Source organism: Arachis ipaensis, chromosome B5, assembly GCF_059453495.1.
Source record: "Arachis ipaensis isolate K30076 ecotype BB chromosome B5, ASM5945349v1, whole genome shotgun sequence".
NCBI classification, from domain to species: domain Eukaryota; kingdom Viridiplantae; phylum Streptophyta; class Magnoliopsida; order Fabales; family Fabaceae; genus Arachis; species Arachis ipaensis.
In genome coordinates, this window is record NC_142440.1 from 145,320,788 (window position 1) to 145,339,100 (window position 18,313).

General features: G+C 28.4%; 2 pseudogenes across 2 annotated transcripts; both read left to right on the top strand.

Annotated features, from left to right (window-relative positions):
• The first annotated feature begins 1,464 nt into the window (after positions 1 to 1,464).
• LOC107644299 (uncharacterized) lies at positions 1,465 to 3,447 on the top strand (annotated as a pseudogene). The gene is made up of 2 exons (XR_015883535.1): positions 1,465 to 1,608; positions 1,715 to 3,447. The product of XR_015883535.1 is annotated as an uncharacterized LOC107644299 (transcript).
• Positions 3,316 to 14,453, top strand: LOC110262581 (putative serine/threonine-protein kinase SIS8; annotated as a pseudogene). Its single transcript, XR_015883377.1, has 10 exons — positions 3,316 to 3,332; positions 3,628 to 4,423; positions 4,556 to 4,596; positions 4,867 to 4,935; positions 5,570 to 5,670; positions 6,021 to 6,099; positions 6,203 to 6,301; positions 6,404 to 6,471; positions 14,073 to 14,122; positions 14,369 to 14,453. The product of XR_015883377.1 is annotated as a putative serine/threonine-protein kinase SIS8 (transcript).
• Positions 14,454 to 18,313: the final 3,860 nt, after the last annotated feature.

An 18,313-nucleotide genomic window follows, 5' to 3' on the forward strand; every position in this document is an offset into this window, starting at 1 on the left:
TTGAAATCATCAAAACAACTTGAAAAATACATAAATACACAGGAATAAACCATATTTAACAAGAATTTTTTTTATTATAAATTAAAAAAATCATTATTTTTCCAATAAAAATAAGACTTATTCATGTGTATTCTTGTGTACTCCTGTATATTCTGTAGACGATGATAATGGTTGCCATTGTCTATTGTGAAGCTTAATAATTTGAATTAGCGATTTTTTTTTAGAATTTGAAGTGAAGTTCGCCTTGATCTGCATAAAAAAAATTCGTATTTGAAAAATTAAAGTTGAAAATTTGGGTTTTGAAAAATAATAATTTTTTATTTTATTTCAGAAATAAATTCATTACTAAAAGATTAAAAAAATATATTTTTTCATTCCACAATCAATTTTATGAATAAAGAATCGAAACAAAGAATTGCAAAATTAGAGATTATATTCACTAATCTCGATTTTGTACAGTGAAAAAATTGATTGGATCTCTATCGCCAACTGTGAGTATGTGATTATCAATTAATGATGAACAAATATTGGATATTAAAGAGATGAATAAACAAGGAAAAAAATTGGATATTAAGTAGATGGATAAACAATGAAAAAATTGATAATTAATCAGATTGATAAACAATTCTAATTGTAATATTGAGTAATTGTTGATAGATTATTCACCAATTTATAATCTTAATATTAAAGAAAAGATAAGATTAGAGTATCTAAATCAAAATAAAAACTTAAAAATTGAAGATAGAATTTTAAAAATAAGATAGATGAATAATAAAATAATAATTTATAATCACGAGACTTGAACCCGCAACCTCTTAATTGAGTATAAAAAGACTATACCATATGAGCTATTATTCATTGGCATTGTTTTAATTTTTTATTATTAATAAACATGATAGATGAATGATAAAATAATAATTTATAAATAAAAAATAAATTTTATAATTAAATAATATATAAAAAATTAATTTATAATTAAAATTAAATAAAGACTATTCAACAGTTATTGAAAAACTTAAAAAATATATTTTGTTATAGGACTATTTAATGGTCCAAACGTTTTGGGACCATCGAATCTTTTGCCTTCTTTTAGATAATGGATTTATTTGAGTGAGTCTTTAAAAAAAGATCTTTTTCTAAATTATCTTTTTTTAAAAGATCTCATGTAAAAATAAAAGTAATTTTATATTTGGTATCTCATATAAAATTTTTTTTTATTTATCAATGATAACAATATAAAAATATTTATTTATTTATTTATTACATAAAAAATATCTTTCTTTTAAAAAAAAATTTTTACAAAAAAATATAAATTACAATTTTTTAAAAAATATAATTATTTTTATTATTTTAATACTTTTATTTTTACTATTAAAAATTTGACAAAGAAGCACCATAGACTATGATGTGCCAATAATCAGGAAATTATCTCCAATCTCCAATTTCATTAAGATGGTTCTTTGCTTTGGTCTCAACTATCAAGTCTCGACCTTTGTTTTCATGACAGTGATTGTTTCCACCATTGAATTAGCTCTTTTCTCTTCCAACTCCTTCTTCTCATTTGATCGGATTTTACACAAAAATGTTGCGTGCAGCATCATTCTCCAGGTTCAGCTTCTCTCTTCATATCCCCTCTTTTCTTGTGCCCTATGTTTTCCCTTTTCGCTTTCCTTCCCGTTCATGTTCAATGTCAAGCCTTCACTCTCATTCTCAGCTCACATCCCCTCGCCATGTCGATGAAGCTGTTGATTCCTTCACTCGCATGCTCTCTATGCGTCGCACTCCATCCATTATCCAATTTAACCAGATTTTGGGGTCCCTTGCCAAGACGCACCATTTCCCAACCACCATTTCCCTTTTTCAGCAATTGCAAACCAGGGGAATTGCGCCCAGCATAGTTACTATGAATATTTTAATCAATTGTTGCTGCGGCATGGGTCGGATCACTCTCGCTTTCTCTATATTGGCCAAGATTTTCAGGATGGGTTTTCAGCCAAATACCATAACATTGAATACACTCATTAAAGGTCTCTGTCTCTGTGGTAATGTTGAAAAAGCACTGCACTTTCACGACAGAGTGCTGGCTCATGGATTTCACTTCGACCAAGTCACTTATGCAACTTTGATCAATGGGCTCGGTAAGACCGGACACACAGCAGCTGCTATTCAAGTGTTGAAAAAGATCCCACGGTATGGCACTGTTCCTAATGTCGTCATCTACAACACAATTATTGATAGCCTCTGCAAGGATACACTTGTAAGTGAGGCTTTTCATTTCTATTCTGAAATGCTTGCTAAGGGAATTTCTCCTAATGTGATCACCTATACCACTCTAATTTTTGGATTGTGCCTTGTGGGTCAACTTAAGGAAGCCATTGATTTACTAAATCATATGATGCTGAAAAACATTACTCCAGATGTCCAAACCTATAATACTTTGATTGATGGACTATGTAAGGAGGGAAATATGAAATATGCTAAGAGTGTGTTGGCTGTGATGACAAAAGATGCTGTGGAACCAACTGTGGTTACTTATAATTGTTTAATGGATGGGTATTGCTTGGTTAACGAATTAAACAAGGCAAAATGTATATTTGACACAATGGCCCAGATAGGAATGGCTCCTGATATACAAAGTTACAATATTATTATTAATGGCTTGTGCAAAAGTAAATTGATGGATGATGCCTTGGATCTCTTTGAAGAGATGCGTCGCAAGAACTTGGTTCCTAACACGGTAACTTAGAATACTCTAATTGATGGCTTGGGAAAATCAAGGAGAATCTCTTGTGCTTCAAAGCTTCTTGTTGAGATGCATAATAAAGGTCAACCTGCTGATATAATCACTTACAGTTCCTTGTTGGATGGGATGTTCAATATCAAGCAACTTGACAAGGCACTTATGTTATTTATTCAGATGAAAGAGAGTGGCATTGATCCAAATATATGCACGTACAGTATACTGATTGATGGCCTATGTAAAAGTGGAAGACTTATGGATGCAAAAGAGATTTTTCAAGATCTTTGCATTAAAAACCATCGTCCAAATGTGAGGACATACACTATTATGATCAATGGGCTCTGTAAAGAGGGCTTATTTGAAGAAGCATTGGCCCTGCTGTCGGAAATGGAAGACAATGGTTGCTTACCAAATGCTGTGACTTTTGAAATCGTTATTCGTGCTTTGTTCGAAAAAGGTGAGAATGACATGGCGGAGAAACTTCTTCGGGAAATGATTGCTAGAGGCTTATTGAATGGATGAAAAGAGATAAGATACATCAACAAAAATTAAAATCACATCTCTATTGTTGCTGAATGTGTATCATAGTTTTGTAAATTCTGAATCTGTTGGGTCAGAGGACTTTGGCAATGCCATAACATCAATACCACTGATGTCTTGACTATCTCATTTTTATTCAATTAAGTTTAAACTTTCAATGTTTGCAATTGCTATCATCCTTTTTGATTCCACTATGCTTTATTGATTCTTTAGAGGATATTTCTCGTTGTAGCTTACAGGTTAAGTGTTTAAGACCTCTCAATAGTAACTAATAGTTATTTACTGTTATCCTATGAGACCATATATCTTAACTATTATCATGCTACAAACTAAGAAAAACAAAAAAGAGGTTTACAAACATTTGCAAATCCATTTGCAAAAAGTTCCCCTGCCGTGCGCAGAACGAAAGTCAAAGATGTTCCATTATATATGATTGATGCATCCAAGGAAAATCCTCACTTAGCTCAAAAACTACATGATGTTCTAATTGAAAGTGGTGTCATTGCTCCTCCAAATTTATTTTCTGAATTTATAACGAGTTAGGCTCCCCAACTGAAGAAAAAGATGAACACAAACCAGAAAGTGGACAGGAGACTACTTTACCTCACCACAGAGTTCATCCGAAAGGAAGTTCAAGCAGCCAGCCAGAGCACTCTAAGCCTGTTGAAGGTTTAGGAATAAACCACCTTCTTGATCCGAAGTTAGCAGCTGTACAACATACACCATCCCAGGTAATAGATGGGAAAAATATTCCAGTTGCGGCGGCTGCAGCAGCAGCTGCTGCTGTTGTTGCTACCTCTATGGTAGCTGCTGTAGCAAAGTCAAACACTGACTCGAACATTGAGCTTTCAGTAGCTGCAGCGGCCACTGCAACTGCTGCAGCTGTAGTAGCAACCACTGCAGCTGTCAGCAAACAGTATGAGCAAGGCAGTCGAAGTGACGGACACATGGATGGCACTGCTTATGAGCCGAAGGGTAGTGGTGATGGTGAGAATATTGTGGTAGGAGCAAATTCAGGTGATAGAATATCTGATAGATCTATAGTAAGCAATGACAGTATAAAATCTGATTTTATATTAGATGATGTTGCCAAATATGACATTCCGTTGGAGGAAATTACACTGGCTGAACGTATCGGACTTGGTATTAACTGTACTTTGCTCCATCAGATTTGGTTACATTCTTTTGTTAGATGGTGTTGTTTATAATTTTATACATATAAATTCCCATATGATGACTAAAATTACATTTTGGTGGCCTATTTTTTGCATTCAGGATCGTATGGGGAGGTATACCGTGGTAAATGGCGTGGAACAGTGAGTTTTATTCCTACTCAGGCATACATTCCATATCCATCTTACAATTCAAATTGTATTTTCAACAAACATTATAAAATGTAATTTTTTTCTTAACTGAGCAAGGCCCAAGAAATTTTTGGCTTCAGTTTCATTTTTACCCTTAACAAAAGTAATCAATACCTTAAACTTGACTACCTTTTATGCTTGTCATTTTTTGTTGTGTTTTTCTGTTAGGCCGTAGGTTTTTGAATTCTTTCATTTACATCAGGTCTCTGCTTTGGTTTGTAGGAAGTTGCTGTAAAAAGATTTCTTGATCAAGATATATCTGGTGAATCACTTGAAGAATTCAAAAGTGAGGTAATATTTCATTAGCGTCTCTTTTTGTAGGTTCTACTCATATGTTTATCTTTGTTGATGAATGATTTCATTTAGTACACATTTACAACTATCAGATGTGATTTTTATGCTCCATAATGACATATCAGATTGCTGCAATACTTTATTTAGATTGTTATTGTATTTGTCCCAGGCTAATTTGAAATTTGGATTAAATACTTTGTCCTGTTGAATTGCCTTTTTTTAGAAGTTCTTGATGAAGATTGACCATTTCAAAGCTCTTTGATGTAATCCTTGTTTTATTTCTCCAACATTTTATAGCTTCTATTGTTGTTATATAGTTCCATCTTGTGTGTTTCTCTCTATGAATAGATTTCCTAATGCAATTTGAGAATATAGTGGTGCATGAATGTATATATAAGAGAACATATATATATATATATATATATATATATATATATATGGAAAGAATATATTAGATGGAGACTAAGAAGTAGGGTTAGCACATTGGAGTTATTTAGTTCATGCAGTTGACTATACTTATTCAAAAAAAGGATTTTGTTTAATTCTTTTATGAATGTCAAAACTAGTTGTTCATTTTCATGAATTTATATGATTTTACTTCATATTTAACATATGATGTAAGTTGCCATAGGTTCAAATAATGAAAAGACTGAGGCATCCAAATGTTGTTCTCTTCATGGGAGCAGTTACTCGACCTCCGATGCTTTCTATTGTTACTGAATTTCTTCCCAGGTAACTTAAGATTCCTTATTTCCTGAGATTCATATGAGACCGTGTATCCCAAATAGATCTTAGTATATGGTACAGAATAGTGCTATGCAGGCCAAAAAGATTACTTCTAAATGAACATCTAAAATATGTGATGTATGCTGTTAATAGCTCAAATGTTAATTGAGAAGTAATAAGCAAAAATAAGATGAAAATTTCAGTTATTATTTGGTTAATTTAGACACAATTTACCTTACTATATATTGTGTTAGACTCTTACACTTTTCCAGGAGTTTTTATTATTTTGATTAATGTTGTTCTGGAAGGATTACCTTTAATGACTCTGAAGTCTGAATTGTATATTTCCTATGCAGAGGAAGTTTGTACAGACTAATTCATCGACCAAACAATCAATTAGATGAGTGAAGGCGGTTGAGGATGGCTCTTGATACTGTAAGAATCTGTTTTCTTTTCTTGCAATGTAGTTTCATTAAGTAAATTATTGCCATAATCAGTGAAATTCTGTTGATATGACATATATCTCTTGAATCTTCAGGCCCGAGGAATGAACTATTTGCACAACTGCACTCCAGTGATTGTACACCGTGATTTGAAGTCACCAAATCATCTTGTTGATAAAAATTGGGTTGTGAAGGTGCCAACTAATTGTCATGATTGAATTTTCTTGATAGCATGCTGAATGCTCCCTGTAGATATGGTTTAATTTTTTTTTTCACTTTCTTTTTCTTTTGAACAGGTATGTGATTTTGGCTTATCAAGAATGAAGCATAGTACATTCCTTTCTTTCAGATCACTGCAGGAACTGTAAGCTGCCATAACCCTCATTTCTAAGCTCAAATACTGTGTCATACCCTCTGCCTTCCGAATTATTCGTTCTTTGATGCTCTTGTTTTTCATTTTGCTATATATTTTTTGTTGACTAGATCAAATCAAAATCAGATTCCTAATTTCTTTTATGAATCTTTTCTGTAAATAGAATTAATTATAATATCTTTTCCTTTTTAGTTTAGCTTAATTTTAGGGATTTTATGATTAGAAATCTTTTCATTATTTTAGATTAGTATCTACTTAATATACTAAAACTGGGTTTTCCCCCAACTAATGAAGGTGAGGTGTCGATCTTTCGTGACTCCGTTTTCCCTCTAAAATGAACTTTCCTATTCTCTATTCTAAATTATTTTATAAAAAATATCTTTATTATAATTATATTATAATTAATATTTAATGAATAATACATAATTATACTAATTTTAAAACATATCTTTATTATAATTATATCAAATCAATATTTAATGCATTATTAAACTACTTATCAATTATTAATTGAAAATACTTTTAATAATAATAATAATAATAATAATAATAATAATAATAATAATAATAATAATAATAATATGATAATTGCACCGGTCGTAGTAATTATGATAAGAATATTTGAATCTAATCATAAAATGATCAAATTTTATGATATTAATAATGCACATTAATTTTAAATATTTTTAGTCATTTTAATTATATTAATTTTAAAAATATTAATATAATTCTAATTCTTATTTGTTATCCAATAATAATAATAATAATAATAATAATAATAATAATAATAATAATAATAATAATAATAACTTGAAAAATTCGTATATAAATTATTTCAATTACCCGTGTATTATTATTAAAATTCTATATGTTCCTAAATTTAAGTCTTATTGAAAAACACGACATGGCACGAGCTATTAGTGTAGAGTTGTTTAGGTTTGTTTAAGAAGATATAATAGAATTTATATTTCTAAATTTCAAGACATATATTTCTATTTCAATCTATGTATATCAGGTATAATATTCTTATTCATTGTCCGGGATTTCTCCGATTATGATAGAAGATAATGGTTCTAATCATATTATGAAAAATTATATAATTTCAACAAAATTAATATATGATGTGTAATTATTGTATATAATAAAAAATTACCTTAATAATAAATAATTTATATATTTATTTTTGTTTTACTAAAGTCTATATATAATGTTTTTATGTGGTACATGAATCTAAATTTAAGAGTCAACTCATAATTTTATATTTTTTTTACTACTTTATAGAATAAGAATGTATTCTTCGTTTTTCATCGAAGTTGATCATTTTAAGGTACAATTTATAATTTTGATACACTATTAGTGTAAAGTAGTTTTACACAAATATTCAATGACATAATATCATATCATAAAAAATAACTATTTTTTATATTGATTGCATTCACCTAAATGATAATCCAAAAAAATAGACATAAGTAAACAATTATATAAAATATTTTATACTATCAATAATTAAAATTAGACTCTAATTTGTATCTAAAAATATAAGATAAAATTATATATTAAATTAACTTAATAAAAATAAAATATTATTGTAACATTATTTAATTAATAAATTTATTTAGTTATAGGTTATATCTCTGTTTTTTTTTTTCAATTCCACTTTAATATTTATCAGTAAATTGAAAAATTTGTATTGAATATCTATTTTGATAATTAGTTCTCAAACATAAATTAAAATAAAAATTAATTAAAATATTAATACATTTTGTACTTTTATCCATCTAAGTAACTAATTCTATTATTAATATTATTATTTGAAATTAATTTTTTGTCTTTCTTTTATTAAATAACTAATAATAATTAAATAATCTATAAAATATATAATCAAAATATGAGAAATTTAGTATAGATTTTTTTCCTAAAATCTCATTTATTGTATATAATTCATAAAAAAAATATATTTTACTTTTATTATTGATTAGAAGATAACCTATTTATATTTTGATTAATTTTATCTATTATTATTATTATTATTATTATTATATTTAATTTACAGAAAGATAAATTAATAACCATATTATTATTTATCAATATATTAATATTGATAATGATTACATAAAAATTATTTAATATTTAATATTTTTATATTATTTATTTTTTATATATTTTGATATATTTATAAATATTTTTTATTATTTTTATATGCTATATGTTTACTCCCACTATTTAAAATTTTTGGATCCGTCACTACTTTTGAGTGTGTTTCTTAATTTATTTTTTATAATTCATTGAATACAATTTATTACAGTAAATTAATTATATCAACTAATTGATTTGATTAGATATTTAAATATCACACGATTTATTATAATTCATATTAATAAAATAATTGTAATTTATTATATCAATTATTTTAATTCATTAATTTACAAGGTACATAATAGCATAGATGATTTGTTACTTATAATGATTAAATACAGCAAATACAGATTAATTTAGTTAAAAAAAAAACATTGTCTCATATGTTTTTCTATTTATTTTTTTAATTTATTAAATCCAATCAATTATAATAAATTAATTATATCAACTAGTTAATTCAATCAATTATTTCTTAATTTATTTTTTTGAATTCAATAAATCAAATAAAATCAATTATACTAATTATTTGTATCAACTAACTGATTTGATTAATTCTTAAAAATATTTTTATTTTATTTATTTTATTTATTTAAATACATGAATTATAACTGATTATTTATTTAATTTTATTACGATAAATATCAAATTCTATTTCGAATATAAAATTTTATTCCTTCTATTTTTATTTTACTATTATAAAAGACCATATATACTAGAAGAAAATATCATTCATTTACCAATTACTCTTTCATTAGGTAGCTTTTACAACAATTCTTTTTCTTCCTATGAGGCGTCGTCGCAAGAAGGCAACTATCGTGGACACAAACCACCACACACTCTTCAACTCCCGTGCTTATCATTCAGAGCAATATATGATATGTTATCCATGAAGCATTTATAGACCATGGTGTTATCATGTATGCATAAATAAAAAAATTTCGTAATTAAGCTTAAGTTATTTATCTGTTTGTGTGGTATATTATAGTGTGAAATTACTCTCAATTTGTGTTGTACAATGATATTATGGTTTAATTTAAGCTTTTGTTTTAGAACTGTGTTATGATTTTATCTCATCATTTTCTCTTAGATATCAAGTTGATGTATTTTTATTTATTATTATTGAAACGGATATGATATAAAATTTATAAAAAAAAAAATAAAACTCTCACACTCAATTTATTTTATTGTAGTCTTTTATCTCTTCTATTTTTTTTTATTTTCTTCTTATTCATTTTATTTTTTTTTAAATATCATATAATTTATTATAATTTATACCAATTAATTAATTATAATTCATTATATCAGTTAGTTTAATTAATTAATTTATAATATGCATGATAAACTAGATTATTTGTTACTTATACGTTTATTCTTCTCTAAAATCTAAATCTGAATAATTATATTTTTAGTTTTAGTTATGAATAAAATATTATTAATAATAAATAATAATTAACCATTCATACTTTAATCAAAGTCTTTGGATAATTTTTATATTTATTAATATTAATTATTGATTATTTTTCGTCAATAAATTGTATTATAATTTTATGTTAGTTCATAATTGATTAATAATTAATATTCATGAAGCTATGTTATTCTAAATTTTATATTTTACAAATATTTTATTTAAATATATTTTAAACATAAAAATATATTATTTTTAATAATATCATACTTTTACTTTTTTTAATTATTCTAAATAAATATTTTATCAAATACTAATTAAAACCATCCTTCCATTTGTTTTTTCTAATTTATTATCTAACTATTATATAAAATTAAAATCGTATTAATAAATTTAATATTAAAATTAATTTGGCTTTTTATTTAGAATATTTTTTATTTTTTTAGTCTAATCAACCAAAACTATTCAATTATAAATAGTCACTTCTATCTTATTTTATATTATTAACTAATTAAAATTACTAAAATTTAATAATATAATTCTATTTTATATTTTTATATTTAATTCAATCCATCTAAACTATATAATAATCATTTTAATTTTTATATTTTATAATATAATACTACATACATTAATAGTAAAATAACATAGTAAATTTTCATGTTTTAATATTAAATATAAAATTAATACATACAAAAAATTTTAAGCTTTTAAATCAATACGAATCATTGTATATAATACTTATTTATGGCATAAATAAAGAAATACAGAATCTTAAGTTTTGCATATAAAAATTTAGGAACATGTTATATGTACAAATGTAATTGCATAATATTATTTTTTTAATGGTGTAGACCAACAACTCTAATTTTATTTCACGGTCAAATTAAAAAAAAAGTCATAATTTTAAAGGTAATCAGAAAAAATAACAAAATTAATCAAAAAAATAGTTAACTTATATTATTCTATTAATTTATTTAATGTATTAAATTATTTTTATTTATATTAAGATTAATTTTAAATATTTTAAAATAAAAAGTATAATTAATTATAATTGGCATCTTAAATTATGTTGAGTAGATGATATTCTATTGTGCTGCTAAAAGTAAAAATAAGATAACAAATATAATTTTATCTCTTAATTCAGTATATTTATTTATATTTTATACTCTTTTTACGATTAATTTTGTACGGTGTTGGTATATTAAATAAAAATACCTGTTATAATAACAAAAAATAAAATAAAATTTCAATCAATAATTTTATATTCTTTACTTTTTTTTTCAGTTTTATTTTGGATTTTAATTTATTACTAAAAGGTAGTGAAATTCTATTGATACTGAAATAAAGTTGCAAAAAGGTCCATATGGTAGAATAAGTAAAATAATGTGATACCCACATTATAACATCCAAATGAAACAACATAGGATCTAAAATATTTATCTTTTTCTTTCTCCCCGTCTATTATATTATCGATTCTATTATATAAAAATCGATTTTTTACATTTAATAATAGAGTCAACGTAGCATGTTTCTGAGAGTGTTTCTTAATTTATTTTGTTTAACTTATTAAATACAATTCATTATGATGCATTAATTATATCAACTAATTAATTTGATTAGATATTTAAGTATCACACAATTTAAAATTATATATATTGATTTGATTTTTATGATATATAAATTTAAGGAATAAAATAAAATAATATAATTTATTACTTATTTAATTTGAATACAACAAATACAAAATTAATTTAGTCAAAAGTTTATTATTTTCTAATCTTCTATACATAAAAATGACAAAACAAAATTGTAAAAATAATCTTTTTATCGTTTTTTCTATTTTAATTTTATTTTCTTTGCTTTTTTATGTGTAATTTTATTTTACATTAACTTTGTGTATTTAATAACAAAATATATTCATATTAATTCTATCATATAATAATATATTTTTTCCTATGTTAATAAAAAAATTTCAATAGTTATCAACTATATCTAATAGAATGACTGAGAAGTGAGAATTACGATAAGTTAAACCCAGGTTCAAAATGTTGAAACGAAGGAAAGAAAATAGTGGATATTTGATTAGAGAAAAATATATAATAACGAGAAATATACTAAAACTGAATTTTTTCCCCAACTAATAAAAGTGAGGTGTCAATTCCTCGTGAATTCATTTTTTCTCTAAAATGAAATCACTATTTTCTCTTCTAAATTTATTTTAGAAAAATATCTTTATTATAATTATATTACAATTAACATTTAACGAATAATGCATGATTATACTAATTTAGGAAAATATCTTTATTATAATTATATAAAATCAATATTTAATACATTATCAACTAATAAAGTGAAGTGTCAATTCCTCATGAATTCATTTTCCCTCCAAAATGAAAGCACTATTCTCTCTTCTAAATTTATTTTAGAAAAATATATTTATTATAATTATATTACAATATTAAGTAGCATTTAATGAATAATGCATAATTATAGTAATTTAGAAAAATAAAATAAAGTCCAGTAATTTATCTTTTAACTGCACACGTATGTAGAATAACTTTTAAGAAGGAGTCACGTATAGTAAATACGATTGATGATTGTAAAACTGTATATAACATTGATATAATATTATTTCAGGTATATGTTTTGTAGGTATCAAAGAAAAGTGTTGAGTTATTTTTTAGTGAGTTTAAATTATTTATTATTTATTAGAAAATTTTGTGCATTAGAATTCTCTAATAATTTATTATTTATTTTGAACTGATTTTGATATGTTCTTACTTGACAGTAAAACAACATATAAAAATTTGTTGGTGGGTCTAAGTATTACTAGGTTATTTATGGTCACATTGAATATATATGTTTGATTTATTGAAAAAAGTAAATTACTAAAACTAATTAATAACTATTTTAGAGTTAATACATTTAATATTAGATTAAGAAAAAACAAACAATACATAATATGTTACATTTTTATTAATCAAATTATTATAATTCAAATTAATCTTAACAAAAAAATTTAAAATTATAATTTCAATCTTATCACGTGCATGGCACGGACTATTACACTTGTTTTTCCTATTTCCTAGTTATTTCTATTTTTGTAATTCCTCTATAAAGAAGATGACTGTACATTTGATAACATAATATTCAAACACTTCAAGTTTTTTATTTTTGTTGTGCTTTATATTCTTTTGAAGATATATAAACATACACAAATGGAGGCACTTGCTATTTTATATCTTCAGCCTCGACTTATGATATGTTCAATTTATGATACAATTACTAGTGCTATGAGCCAAGAAAATGTCAATTGAATAAGGTTTGAGAAAACGAGAGAATGAAGAAAACACAGAGAGAGAAAGAAAGGAGAATTCAGAGAGAAAGATAGGAAATGTATGGTCTGCATTACTAGTGAGCTTATTGCTAATCTGTGCTTATATATAGAGAAGAGTAGCTTGGTGTGCAAGCTAGTACAAATGGTAGAACAGTCCCTTCATTCTTAAGTTTCTCTCATAACTAACTTACAGCTGTCCTATCGTAGCTGGCACTGTTCTAACAGCCAACATTTCTCTCATAACCAACTCTTGTAACTCTTGTCTAGACTTTACCAACTCACTCTATTATGATTAATGGTCTTTGGTAACAAATGATAAAATCTTTTCTAATTTTGTTGAGGCCTAAACATGAAATTGTTGAATTTTGCTTGTTACAATTAAATCTACTAGAGTTATTGTTTTATAAGAGTTTCTGGACAAAACATATAAAGACAGGAGATAGAGAGAATTGTGCACATTGTCTTAGGGAAGATAAATTTTGTGCATATCTGTATGTCTCCTTTTTCAAATAGGTATATATCTCTAGTGTTTTTGTGTTTGTTCTCTGATAATTGCCAAATGGGGCCTTAGTGTAGCTACATGCTTTCATCTATAACTCAATCTCCTCTCTTTCATATGTGTGATCAGCTCCGATATTCTGCACGTATTTAGTTTTGCTCCGAAGGCTTTGTTTGGCATTGCGATACATTCATTTTTATAACATGTTGCAGGCCGAGTGGATGGTGCCTTAAGTGTTAAGAAATGAACCTTCAAATGAAAAGTAAGCTTGGTTATCCTCGGTTTTTGTCATTAAGTTTTTCTTTATTTTGCTTTTGGAGGAGAATTTCATAGTCTGTTTTCCTCTCTAACCTGAATCATCTGGCATAGGGGAAATTAAATTTGAATTTTCGTTACATATAACTATTGTTCTTTGGCTTCCTTGTCTCGTGGATCTTCTCATTGGCTTTGCCACCCTTTTAAGCTCTTCACAATTTATGATTATGCCAAGTGGTGATTGGAAATCCAGGTGCGATGTTTATAGCTTTGGAGTCACATTATGGAAGCTCTCTACTTTGCAACAGCTAACCATATCTTTGTGCTTATATGATTAAGTAAAAGTATTTCTAAAATACAGGTGTTAAGATTTGAATTTTAAGTATAAGCAAATGTCTAGAATATTAAGGAAGAAAATAGATGAAAGAGCCTAGCAGCGGAAACGACACAAATGTCCAACACAAGAACAATATGAAAGCACTCACAACACAATATGGCAGCAACTATAACAAGCAAATATAGCAAGTAAAGCAATAATAAGAACACACCGAGATTTTAACGTGGAAAACCCCCTCAATGTGAGAGGTAAAAACCACGAGTCGTCCAGACCAATGAAATAGCTCCACTATAATCAAATAAGGTACAAGAGAGTCTCAAACAAAGCACAAAAACGTGCATATAACCAGCCAAAACATCAAAGCACCAAAGCCTACAAATTAGAAGCAAGAAGATGAAATATACCCAAAAAAATAGAGCTGCTGTCGAAGTCAATTTCTCCCTCTGCAGACCTTCAATTAAAATCTCCACCGTCCAGAATGAAGAACAAGATGTGAAGAATCTACAGTTCAAATTTCACGTCGATCCAACGGTGAAAGAATGAGAAACTGCCGTTCCAAAATTGCTGCTCTGTGTAAAAACGGGAAACCTAATTTCTCTCTTGCGAAGCCAATTTCTCTCACTGCAAATCTCCAATCAACATCTCCACCGACCAGAATGAAGAACAAGATGATAAAAACATGCAGTTTAAATTTCAGGTCGATCCAACGGTGAACAACTGAGAAACTGACATTTGAAATTTACTACTTTGGGCAAAAACGGAAATTCTGTTTTTCCCCTTTCTCTCTCACTTGGTGGCTACTCTCTCTCACTCTCAATGACCCCCAAAAATCTGAACTAGGGTTGTGGCACAATGGGTGCAAGAGACACCCTCAAAATGTTGGGCTTGGGCCTCACAAAGGAGAGAAAAACCCAACAATAGATATGATATAATATACTTTATTATGATTTAAATCCTATTAATCTGACTTTGTTTTTCAATTTAGTCTAATTTCTTTCAAACAATGGTTATTTGTATTATATTAATTTGATTTTTTTTTATAATATAATACCATTCAATTCAAATTATTGTAATTTAAATTGAATTAATTTATTTAATTTAAAAAATAATTTAAAATTCAGATAGACATAATTTAAATTAAAAAAAATTAAAATTTTAAAAAATTAAAAATTTAATCTCTGAACAGGCTGCTTGTTAGAAAAAGAAAATAACGACAAATTATTAAGAAGCCTGACACGTTTTAAGAAAATCATGAATATTGAAACAGCAACTTGCTTAATCCTCCAACAATAATTATGTTTTACTAGCTTAGTTTTCTTCTTATTCTTCCAAATCTTTTTTATTTGAATCTATTCTTTACAATTTTCTCTTTTTCTTTTCCTCTTTTTATTCTTTTTATCTTTCTCATTCTATCATCGGGAGTAAATCCACATCCGAATCCAAGGAATATAAAAGAAGAGAAAAAATTAGTGTTTGTGACAGAGTGTTGGAGAATAAAAGTGTTTGCAAAATTCAATTAGTAAACTAAGTCATTTATATTTGTTAGTCAATTAGAGAAATTAGCTTAGTAATGTAGAATAGATGGTTAGTTATATAGTGCAGATAATTATCTACCAGTTAAACTTATTATGATGTATATATAAGGAAGGCTTGTATCTGATGTAAGTGTGATAATAAATCAGAATTAAGCTCTCAAAATTCTGCTTTAGCAATCTTCTCTCTCACACTAAATCATCATCAAATTCTTTTTCTGCTACCTGAGACAAAACTTCAACAAGGTGCAGTGAGAATGGACGATTGCATAGATCTGTGAGTTCCTTCCACCATTTAAGGTTTAATTGCTTTGTGAATTCTAATCTTGTGGTTCAAGCCTAATTTTGGCAAACACACAAGAAAGAACGATGGATCAACCAAATCCAGAGAATTAAGAATTCATCGTGTCAGATTTTCAGAAGTTTGCAAAAATGATAGCACAATTATCATCGTTTCAATCACAAGCTGCAAAAACGAACACCAGCCTCAATCAAGACCCATCGAGTCCCTTTTTTCTAGACCCTAGTGAGAATCTAGGTATCATTCTTACTCCAATTCCATTATCAAACTAGAATTACCACTCTTGGTCCGATCTGCGTGGATTATTTTGATATCGAAAAATAAGATTAAATTTGTGGAGGGATCTCTTCCAAAACCTGATGAAAATGATAGTACCTTCAGTGCTTGGGATAGATGCAATACGATAGTACTTTCTTGGCTTCATGCATCTTTGAGTCAAGAAATTTTGCAAAGTGTATTATGGTGTAATGATGCATATGAGCTTTGGAATGACTTGAAGCATAGGTTTTATGAAGGAGACATTTTTAGGATAGCTGAATTACAACAAGATTTGTTCATAATAAGACAAGGAGAAATGTCGATCACATCCTATTTTACTAAACTTAAAGGAATTTGGGAAGCGTTAGATGAGTTTAGACCCATTCCTCTATGCAAGTGTGTTGAGACATGTTCTTGTGGACTTGGAGTGATGAAAGGTTATAGGAAGCAGACGAATGTCATCTGTTTTTTAAGAGGACTCAATGAGCAGTACGCTACTGTGAAGTCCCAAATAATGTTGATGAAGCCCTTTCTCGATGTAACTGCAATTTTCTCATTACTTTTGCAACAAGAACTGCAGATGAACTAAGCTGAAATCCTGAATTCTAGAGCTGTGATCATTGCAGCAGTGAGCAACCCAATTTCTAGCAATAGAGGAAGAGGAAGGGGCTGTAGAGTATTTGGTAAAGGAAGAGGTCGAGCATCTATAAAGATGTGCTAGCACTGTGACAAAACTGGCCACTTGGTTGATGTTCATAAGCTGGCACTGTTCATACCCTGGGTCGAGCTATCCGACCCGGGATGTTTAGCAACAAGGCGACCGACCTCTTCAGGTCAGACTATCCGACATCTTCTCAAAGAGCTCGGCCAAAGTGCCAGGAAAGCCCAGTAAAAGGCCCAAATAGAGGGACACGACCCAAATCCAAAGGCAGTCCAAGCCTATAGAGATAAAGGCGGTTCCCTTGAAGATAAGCTGACCTCACCCAAAGATAAGATAAGATAAAGATAAGATAACTAACTTATCTTATCTAAAAAGGTCACTCCACACTACTATAAATACACTAGAGCACCCAGGTATAACTCATACTCTGATTCTACTAAAAACTTGCTTAATACCCTTGCTAACTTAAGCATCGGAGTTCCTTGCAGGTACCACCACCCTCCGGTGACAAAGGATCAGCAGCATTACCAGGTCCAACAAGTCGGACGCGACTGCTCCGGCCACCACCCACAGCCGGACACGTCATCGCCGATCAGTACAGAAGATCTCGTCCGAGATCGACCTACAGTTTCAGGTAACCCCCGGAACATTGGTGCCATTGCCGGGGACCTGGAAGTCATCCCATCACCATGGCGGATGACCATGACAACAATCACGATTCAGATCTGGAAGATAGAACACCACACAAGAACGCGGACACTACATCAAAAGATACTCCTCAACCTAACAAAAACACCGATTCACCGACTGTGGAAGCCATGGAGGCACTTCAAGATCGCTTGAAGCAACTCGAAAAAGGGGCGGAGCATCAACGAGAAGCAGAGAAAAACCTACAAAGGGAAATAAGACGACGCCGAGAATTGGAGGACAAACTCCTAAAAATCGAAGCCGATCTCAAGGCCAAAGCTAATCGATCATCTCATGAGGATAGCTCCCGCAAGGATCAAGATCCATTTACCAAGGAGATCATGAAGACCAAAATCCCGAAAGATTTTAAGCTCCCGGATATGACTTTGAACGACGGCACTACAGACCCCGGCCATCATTTC